The following is an 8,729-nucleotide window of genomic DNA, read 5'->3' as shown; positions in this document are numbered from 1 at the left end:
GCCCGGCTCTGGGAGCTGCCGCATTGGCTGTACAGCTCCGTGCTTTGATTGGTGCATCAGGGCCGCGTGGGGCAGGCTTGGTAGAAGGCGGCGGCGCGCATTCAGGAGCGCGCTCAGTCAGTGCGGCCGGCGGCGGACTCGTGCGCCTGTGCCTGCTGCTGTGTATAGGCGCGCATTCCCGACCTGAGCGCTATACTGTAACCAGAGCTCGCCCCCGGGATAGCATTGTGTCCCTGGGAAAGAGCCAGTCCAATAGGGAGGGAGGAGACCGGCCAGGACGTCTCACCACAGCAGGTCCTGAACCCACAGCGTGAGGGGGGGTATGTGTAGTAGACAGCTCCTGCAGAGCATCGCATCTCTATGTGGAGGCCTGCTGCACTCCTCACTGCACACAGGGACAGGCAGGGTGACAGTCTGCAGCGCATTGCTTCTCTACCTGTGCGTGTATCTGCAGAGCATCACTTCCCTACCTGTGCATGTAACTGCAGAACATCACTTCCATACCTGTGTATGTGCAGAGCATCACTTCCATACCTGTGCGTGTAACTGCAGAGCATCACTTCCATACCTGTGCGTGTAATTGCAGAGCATCACTTCCCTACTTGTGCGTGTAACTGCAGAGCATCACTTCCATACCTGTGCGTGTAATTGCAGAGCATCACTTCCCTACTTGTGCGTGTAACTGCAGAGCATCACTTCCCTACCTGTGCATGTAACTGCAGAGCATCACTTCCCTACCTGTGCGTGTATCTGCAGAGCATCACTTCCCTACCTGTGCGTGTATCTGCAGAGCATCACTTCCCTACCTGTGCGTGTATGTGCAGAGCATCACTTCCATACCTGTGCGTGTATGTGCAGAGCATCACTTCCCTACCTGTGCGTGTAACTGCAGAGCATCACTTCCATACCTGTGCGTGTAATTGCAGAGCATCACTTCCCTACCTGTGCGTTTAACTGCAGAGCATCACTTCCCTACCTGTGCGTGTAACTGCAGAGCATCACTTCCCTACCTGTGCGTGTAACTGCAGAGCATCACTTCCCTACCTGTGCGTGTATCTGCAGAGCATCACCTCCCTACCTGTGCGTGTAACTGCAGAGCATCACCTCCCTACCTGTGCGTGTATCTGCAGAGCATCACTTCCCTACCTGTGCGTGTATCTGCAGAGCATCACTTCCCTACCTGTGCGTGTATCTGCAGAGCATCGCTTCCCTACCTGTGCGTGTAACTGCAGAGCATCACTTCCATACCTGTGCGTGTATCTGCAGAGCATCACTTCCCTACCTGTGCGTGTATCTGCAGAGCATCACTTCCCTACCTGTGCGTGTAACTGCAGAGCATCACTTCCCTACCTGTGCGTGTATCTGCAGAGCATCACCTCCCTACCTGTGCGTGTAACTGCAGAGCATCACTTCCCTACCTGTGCGTGTATCTGCAGAGCATCACTTCCCTACCTGTGCGTGTATCTGCAGAGCATCACCTCCCTACCTGTGCGTGTAACTGCAGAGCATCACCTCCCTACCTGTGCGTGTATCTGCAGAGCATCACTTCCCTACCTGTGCGTGTATCTGCAGAGCATCACTTCCCTACCTGTGCGTGTAATTGCAGAGCATCACTTCCCTACCTGTGCGTTTAACTGCAGAGCATCACTTCCATACCTGTGCGTGTATGTGCAGAGCATCACTTCCCTACCTGTGCGTATAACTGCAGAGCATCACTTCCCTACCTGTGCGTGTATCTGCAGAGCATCACTTCCCTACCTGTGCGTGTATCTGCAGAGCATCACTTCCCTACCTGTGCGTGTATCTGCAGAGCATCACTTCCCTACCTGTGCGTGTAACTGCAGAGCATCACTTCCCTACCTGTGCGTGTATGTGCAGAGCATCACTTCCCGACCTGAGCGCTATACTGTAACCAGAGCTCGCCCCCGGGATAGCATTGTGTCCCTGGGAAAGAGCCAGTCCAATAGGGAGGGAGGAGACCGGCCAGGACGTCTCACCACAGCAGGTCCTGAACCCACAGCGTGAGGGGGGGTATGTGTAGTAGACAGCTCCTGCAGAGCATCGCATCTCTATGTGGAGGCCTGCTGCACTCCTCACTGCACACAGGGACAGGCAGGGTGACAGTCTGCAGCGCATTGCTTCTCTACCTGTGCGTGTATCTGCAGAGCATCACTTCCCTACCTGTGCATGTAACTGCAGAACATCACTTCCATACCTGTGTGTGTATGTGCAGAGCATCACTTCCATACCTGTGCATTTAACTGCAGAGCATCACTTCCCTACCTGTGCATGTAACTGCAGAGCATCACTTCCATACCTGTGCGTGTAATTGCAGAGCATCACTTCCCTACCTGTGCGTTTAACTGCAGAGCATCACTTCCATACCTGTGCGTGTAATTGCAGAGCATCACTTCCCTACTTGTGCGTGTAACTGCAGAGCATCACTTCCCTACCTGTGCATGTAACTGCAGAGCATCACTTCCCTACCTGTGCGTGTAACTGCAGAGCATCACTTCCCTACCTGTGCGTGTATCTGCAGAGCATCACTTCCCTACCTGTGCGTGTATCTGCAGAGCATCACTTCCCTACCTGTGCGTGTATGTGCAGAGCATCACTTCCATACCTGTGCGTGTATGTGCAGAGCATCACTTCCCTACCTGTGCGTGTAACTGCAGAGCATCACTTCCATACCTGTGCGTGTAATTGCAGAGCATCACTTCCCTACCTGTGCGTTTAACTGCAGAGCATCACTTCCCTACCTGTGCGTGTAACTGCAGAGCATCACTTCCCTACCTGTGCGTGTAACTGCAGAGCATCACTTCCCTACCTGTGCGTGTATCTGCAGAGCATCACCTCCCTACCTGTGCGTGTAACTGCAGAGCATCACCTCCCTACCTGTGCGTGTATCTGCAGAGCATCACTTCCCTACCTGTGCGTGTATCTGCAGAGCATCACTTCCCTACCTGTGCGTGTATCTGCAGAGCATCACTTCCCTACCTGTGCGTGTAACTGCAGAGCATCACTTCCATACCTGTGCGTGTATCTGCAGAGCATCACTTCCCTACCTGTGCGTGTATCTGCAGAGCATCACTTCCCTACCTGTGCGTGTAACTGCAGAGCATCACTTCCCTACCTGTGCGTGTATCTGCAGAGCATCACCTCCCTACCTGTGCGTGTATCTGCAGAGCATCACTTCCCTACCTGTGCGTGTATCTGCAGAGCATCACTTCCCTACCTGTGCGTGTATCTGCAGAGCATCACCTCCCTACCTGTGCGTGTAACTGCAGAGCATCACCTCCCTACCTGTGCGTGTATCTGCAGAGCATCACTTCCCTACCTGTGCGTGTATCTGCAGAGCATCACTTCCCTACCTGTGCGTGTAATTGCAGAGCATCACTTCCCTACCTGTGCGTTTAACTGCAGAGCATCACTTCCATACCTGTGCGTGTATGTGCAGAGCATCACTTCCCTACCTGTGCGTGTAACTGCAGAGCATCACTTCCATACCTGTGCGTGTAATTGCAGAGCATCACCTCCCTACCTGTGCGTGTATCTGCAGAGCATCACTTCCCTACCTGTGCGTGTATCTGCAGAGCATCACTTCCCTACCTGTGCGTGTATCTGCAGAGCATCACTTCCCTACCTGTGCGTGTAACTGCAGAGCATCACTTCCATACCTGTGCGTGTATCTGCAGAGCATCACTTCCCTACCTGTGCGTGTATCTGCAGAGCATCACTTCCCTACCTGTGCGTGTAACTGCAGAGCATCACTTCCCTACCTGTGCGTGTATCTGCAGAGCATCACCTCCCTACCTGTGCGTGTATCTGCAGAGCATCACTTCCCTACCTGTGCGTGTAACTGCAGAGCATCACTTCCCTACCTGTGCGTGTAACTGCAGAGCATCACTTCCATACCTGTGCGTGTATCTGCAGAGCATCACTTCCCTACCTGTGCTTGTATCTGCAGAGCATCACTTCCCTACCTGTGCGTGTATCTGCAGAGCATCACTTCCCTACCTGTGCGTGTAACTGCAGAGCATCACTTCCCTACCTGTGCGTGTATGTGCAGAGCATCACTTCCCTACCTGTGCGTGTATGTGCAGAGCATCACTTCCCGACCTGAGCGCTATACTGTAACCAGAGCTCGCCCCTGGGATAGCATTGTGTCCCTGGGAAAGAGCCAGTCCAATAGGGAGGGAGGAGACCGGCCAGGACGTCTCACCACAGCAGGTCCTGAACCCACAGCGTGAGGGGGGGTATGTGTAGTAGACAGCTCCTGCAGAGCATCGCATCTCTATGTGGAGGCCTGCTGCACTCCTCACTGCACACAGGGACAGGCAGGGTGACAGTCTGCAGCGCATTGCTTCTCTACCTGTGCGTGTATCTGCAGAGCATCACTTCCCTACCTGTGCATGTAACTGCAGAACATCACTTCCATACCTGTGTGTGTATGTGCAGAGCATCACTTCCATACCTGTGCATTTAACTGCAGAGCATCACTTCCCTACCTGTGCGTGTAACTGCAGAGCATCACTTCCATACCTGTGCGTGTAATTGCAGAGCATCACTTCCCTACCTGTGCGTTTAACTGCAGAGCATCACTTCCATACCTGTGCGTGTAATTGCAGAGCATCACTTCCCTACTTGTGCGTGTAACTGCAGAGCATCACTTCCCTACCTGTGCATGTAACTGCAGAGCATCACTTCCCTACCTGTGCGTGTAACTGCAGAGCATCACTTCCCTACCTGTGCGTGTATCTGCAGAGCATCACTTCCCTACCTGTGCGTGTATCTGCAGAGCATCACTTCCCTACCTGTGCGTGTATGTGCAGAGCATCACTTCCATACCTGTGCGTGTATGTGCAGAGCATCACTTCCCTACCTGTGCGTGTAACTGCAGAGCATCACTTCCATACCTGTGCGTGTAATTGCAGAGCATCACTTCCCTACCTGTGCGTTTAACTGCAGAGCATCACTTCCCTACCTGTGCGTGTAACTGCAGAGCATCACTTCCCTACCTGTGCGTGTAACTGCAGAGCATCACTTCCCTACCTGTGCGTGTATCTGCAGAGCATCACCTCCCTACCTGTGCGTGTAACTGCAGAGCATCACCTCCCTACCTGTGCGTGTATCTGCAGAGCATCACTTCCCTACCTGTGCGTGTATCTGCAGAGCATCACTTCCCTACCTGTGCGTGTATCTGCAGAGCATCACTTCCCTACCTGTGCGTGTAACTGCAGAGCATCACTTCCATACCTGTGCGTGTATCTGCAGAGCATCACTTCCCTACCTGTGCGTGTATCTGCAGAGCATCACTTCCCTACCTGTGCGTGTAACTGCAGAGCATCACTTCCCTACCTGTGCGTGTATCTGCAGAGCATCACCTCCCTACCTGTGCGTGTATCTGCAGAGCATCACTTCCCTACCTGTGCGTGTATCTGCAGAGCATCACTTCCCTACCTGTGCGTGTATCTGCAGAGCATCACCTCCCTACCTGTGCGTGTAACTGCAGAGCATCACCTCCCTACCTGTGCGTGTATCTGCAGAGCATCACTTCCCTACCTGTGCGTGTATCTGCAGAGCATCACTTCCCTACCTGTGCGTGTAATTGCAGAGCATCACTTCCCTACCTGTGCGTTTAACTGCAGAGCATCACTTCCATACCTGTGCGTGTATGTGCAGAGCATCACTTCCCTACCTGTGCGTGTAACTGCAGAGCATCACTTCCATACCTGTGCGTGTAATTGCAGAGCATCACCTCCCTACCTGTGCGTGTATCTGCAGAGCATCACTTCCCTACCTGTGCGTGTATCTGCAGAGCATCACTTCCCTACCTGTGCGTGTATCTGCAGAGCATCACTTCCCTACCTGTGCGTGTAACTGCAGAGCATCACTTCCATACCTGTGCGTGTATCTGCAGAGCATCACTTCCCTACCTGTGCGTGTATCTGCAGAGCATCACTTCCCTACCTGTGCGTGTAACTGCAGAGCATCACTTCCCTACCTGTGCGTGTATCTGCAGAGCATCACCTCCCTACCTGTGCGTGTATCTGCAGAGCATCACTTCCCTACCTGTGCGTGTAACTGCAGAGCATCACTTCCCTACCTGTGCGTGTAACTGCAGAGCATCACTTCCATACCTGTGCGTGTATCTGCAGAGCATCACTTCCCTACCTGTGCTTGTATCTGCAGAGCATCACTTCCCTACCTGTGCGTGTATCTGCAGAGCATCACTTCCCTACCTGTGCGTGTAACTGCAGAGCATCACTTCCCTACCTGTGCGTGTATGTGCAGAGCATCACTTCCCTACCTGTGCGTGTATGTGCAGAGCATCACTTCCCGACCTGAGCGCTATACTGTAACCAGAGCTCGCCCCTGGGATAGCATTGTGTCCCTGGGAAAGAGCCAGTCCAATAGGGAGGGAGGAGACCGGCCAGGACGTCTCACCACAGCAGGTCCTGAACCCACAGCGTGAGGGGGGGTATGTGTAGTAGACAGCTCCTGCAGAGCATCGCATCTCTATGTGGAGGCCTGCTGCACTCCTCACTGCACACAGGGACAGGCAGGGTGACAGTCTGCAGCGCATTGCTTCTCTACCTGTGCGTGTATCTGCAGAGCATCACTTCCCTACCTGTGCATGTAACTGCAGAACATCACTTCCATACCTGTGTGTGTATGTGCAGAGCATCACTTCCATACCTGTGCATTTAACTGCAGAGCATCACTTCCCTACCTGTGCGTGTAACTGCAGAGCATCACTTCCATACCTGTGCGTGTAATTGCAGAGCATCACTTCCCTACCTGTGCGTTTAACTGCAGAGCATCACTTCCATACCTGTGCGTGTAATTGCAGAGCATCACTTCCCTACTTGTGCGTGTAACTGCAGAGCATCACTTCCCTACCTGTGCATGTAACTGCAGAGCATCACTTCCCTACCTGTGCGTGTAACTGCAGAGCATCACTTCCCTACCTGTGCGTGTATCTGCAGAGCATCACTTCCCTACCTGTGCGTGTATCTGCAGAGCATCACTTCCCTACCTGTGCGTGTATGTGCAGAGCATCACTTCCATACCTGTGCGTGTATGTGCAGAGCATCACTTCCCTACCTGTGCGTGTAACTGCAGAGCATCACTTCCATACCTGTGCGTGTAATTGCAGAGCATCACTTCCCTACCTGTGCGTTTAACTGCAGAGCATCACTTCCCTACCTGTGCGTGTAACTGCAGAGCATCACTTCCCTACCTGTGCGTGTAACTGCAGAGCATCACTTCCCTACCTGTGCGTGTATCTGCAGAGCATCACCTCCCTACCTGTGCGTGTAACTGCAGAGCATCACCTCCCTACCTGTGCGTGTATCTGCAGAGCATCACTTCCCTACCTGTGCGTGTATCTGCAGAGCATCACTTCCCTACCTGTGCGTGTATCTGCAGAGCATCACTTCCCTACCTGTGCGTGTAACTGCAGAGCATCACTTCCATACCTGTGCGTGTATCTGCAGAGCATCACTTCCCTACCTGTGCGTGTATCTGCAGAGCATCACTTCCCTACCTGTGCGTGTAACTGCAGAGCATCACTTCCCTACCTGTGCGTGTATCTGCAGAGCATCACCTCCCTACCTGTGCGTGTATCTGCAGAGCATCACTTCCCTACCTGTGCGTGTATCTGCAGAGCATCACTTCCCTACCTGTGCGTGTATCTGCAGAGCATCACCTCCCTACCTGTGCGTGTAACTGCAGAGCATCACCTCCCTACCTGTGCGTGTATCTGCAGAGCATCACTTCCCTACCTGTGCGTGTATCTGCAGAGCATAACTTCCCTACCTGTGCGTGTAATTGCAGAGCATCACTTCCCTACCTGTGCGTTTAACTGCAGAGCATCACTTCCATACCTGTGCGTGTATGTGCAGAGCATCACTTCCCTACCTGTGCGTGTAACTGCAGAGCATCACTTCCATACCTGTGCGTGTAATTGCAGAGCATCACCTCCCTACCTGTGCGTGTATCTGCAGAGCATCACTTCCCTACCTGTGCGTGTATCTGCAGAGCATCACTTCCCTACCTGTGCGTGTATCTGCAGAGCATCACTTCCCTACCTGTGCGTGTAACTGCAGAGCATCACTTCCCTACCTGTGCGTGTATCTGCAGAGCATCACCTCCCTACCTGTGCGTGTATCTGCAGAGCATCACTTCCCTACCTGTGCGTGTAACTGCAGAGCATCACTTCCCTACCTGTGCGTGTAACTGCAGAGCATCACTTCCATACCTGTGCGTGTATCTGCAGAGCATCACTTCCCTACCTGTGCGTGTATCTGCAGAGCATCACTTCCCTACCTGTGCGTGTATCTGCAGAGCATCACTTCCCTACCTGTGCGTGTAACTGCAGAGCATCACTTCCCTACCTGTGCGTGTATGTGCAGAGCATCACTTCCCTACCTGTGCGTGTATGTGCAGAGCATCACTTCCCTACCTGTGCGTGTATGTGCAGAGCATCACTTCCCTACCTGTGCGTGTAACTGCAGAGCATCACTTCCCTACCTGTGCGTGTATCTGCAGAGCATCACCTCCCTACCTGTGCGTGTATCTGCAGAGCATCACTTCCCTACCTGTGCGTGTAACTGCAGAGCATCACTTCCCTACCTGTGCGTGTATCTGCAGAGCATCACTTCCCTACCTGTGCGTGTATCTGCAGAGCATCACTTCCCTACCTGTGCGTGTATCTGCAGAGCATC

This window comes from Ranitomeya imitator, chromosome 4 (genome assembly GCF_032444005.1).
Source record: "Ranitomeya imitator isolate aRanImi1 chromosome 4, aRanImi1.pri, whole genome shotgun sequence".
Lineage (NCBI taxonomy): Eukaryota > Metazoa > Chordata > Amphibia > Anura > Dendrobatidae > Ranitomeya > Ranitomeya imitator.
Note: the sequence above shows the minus strand (reverse complement) of the source record.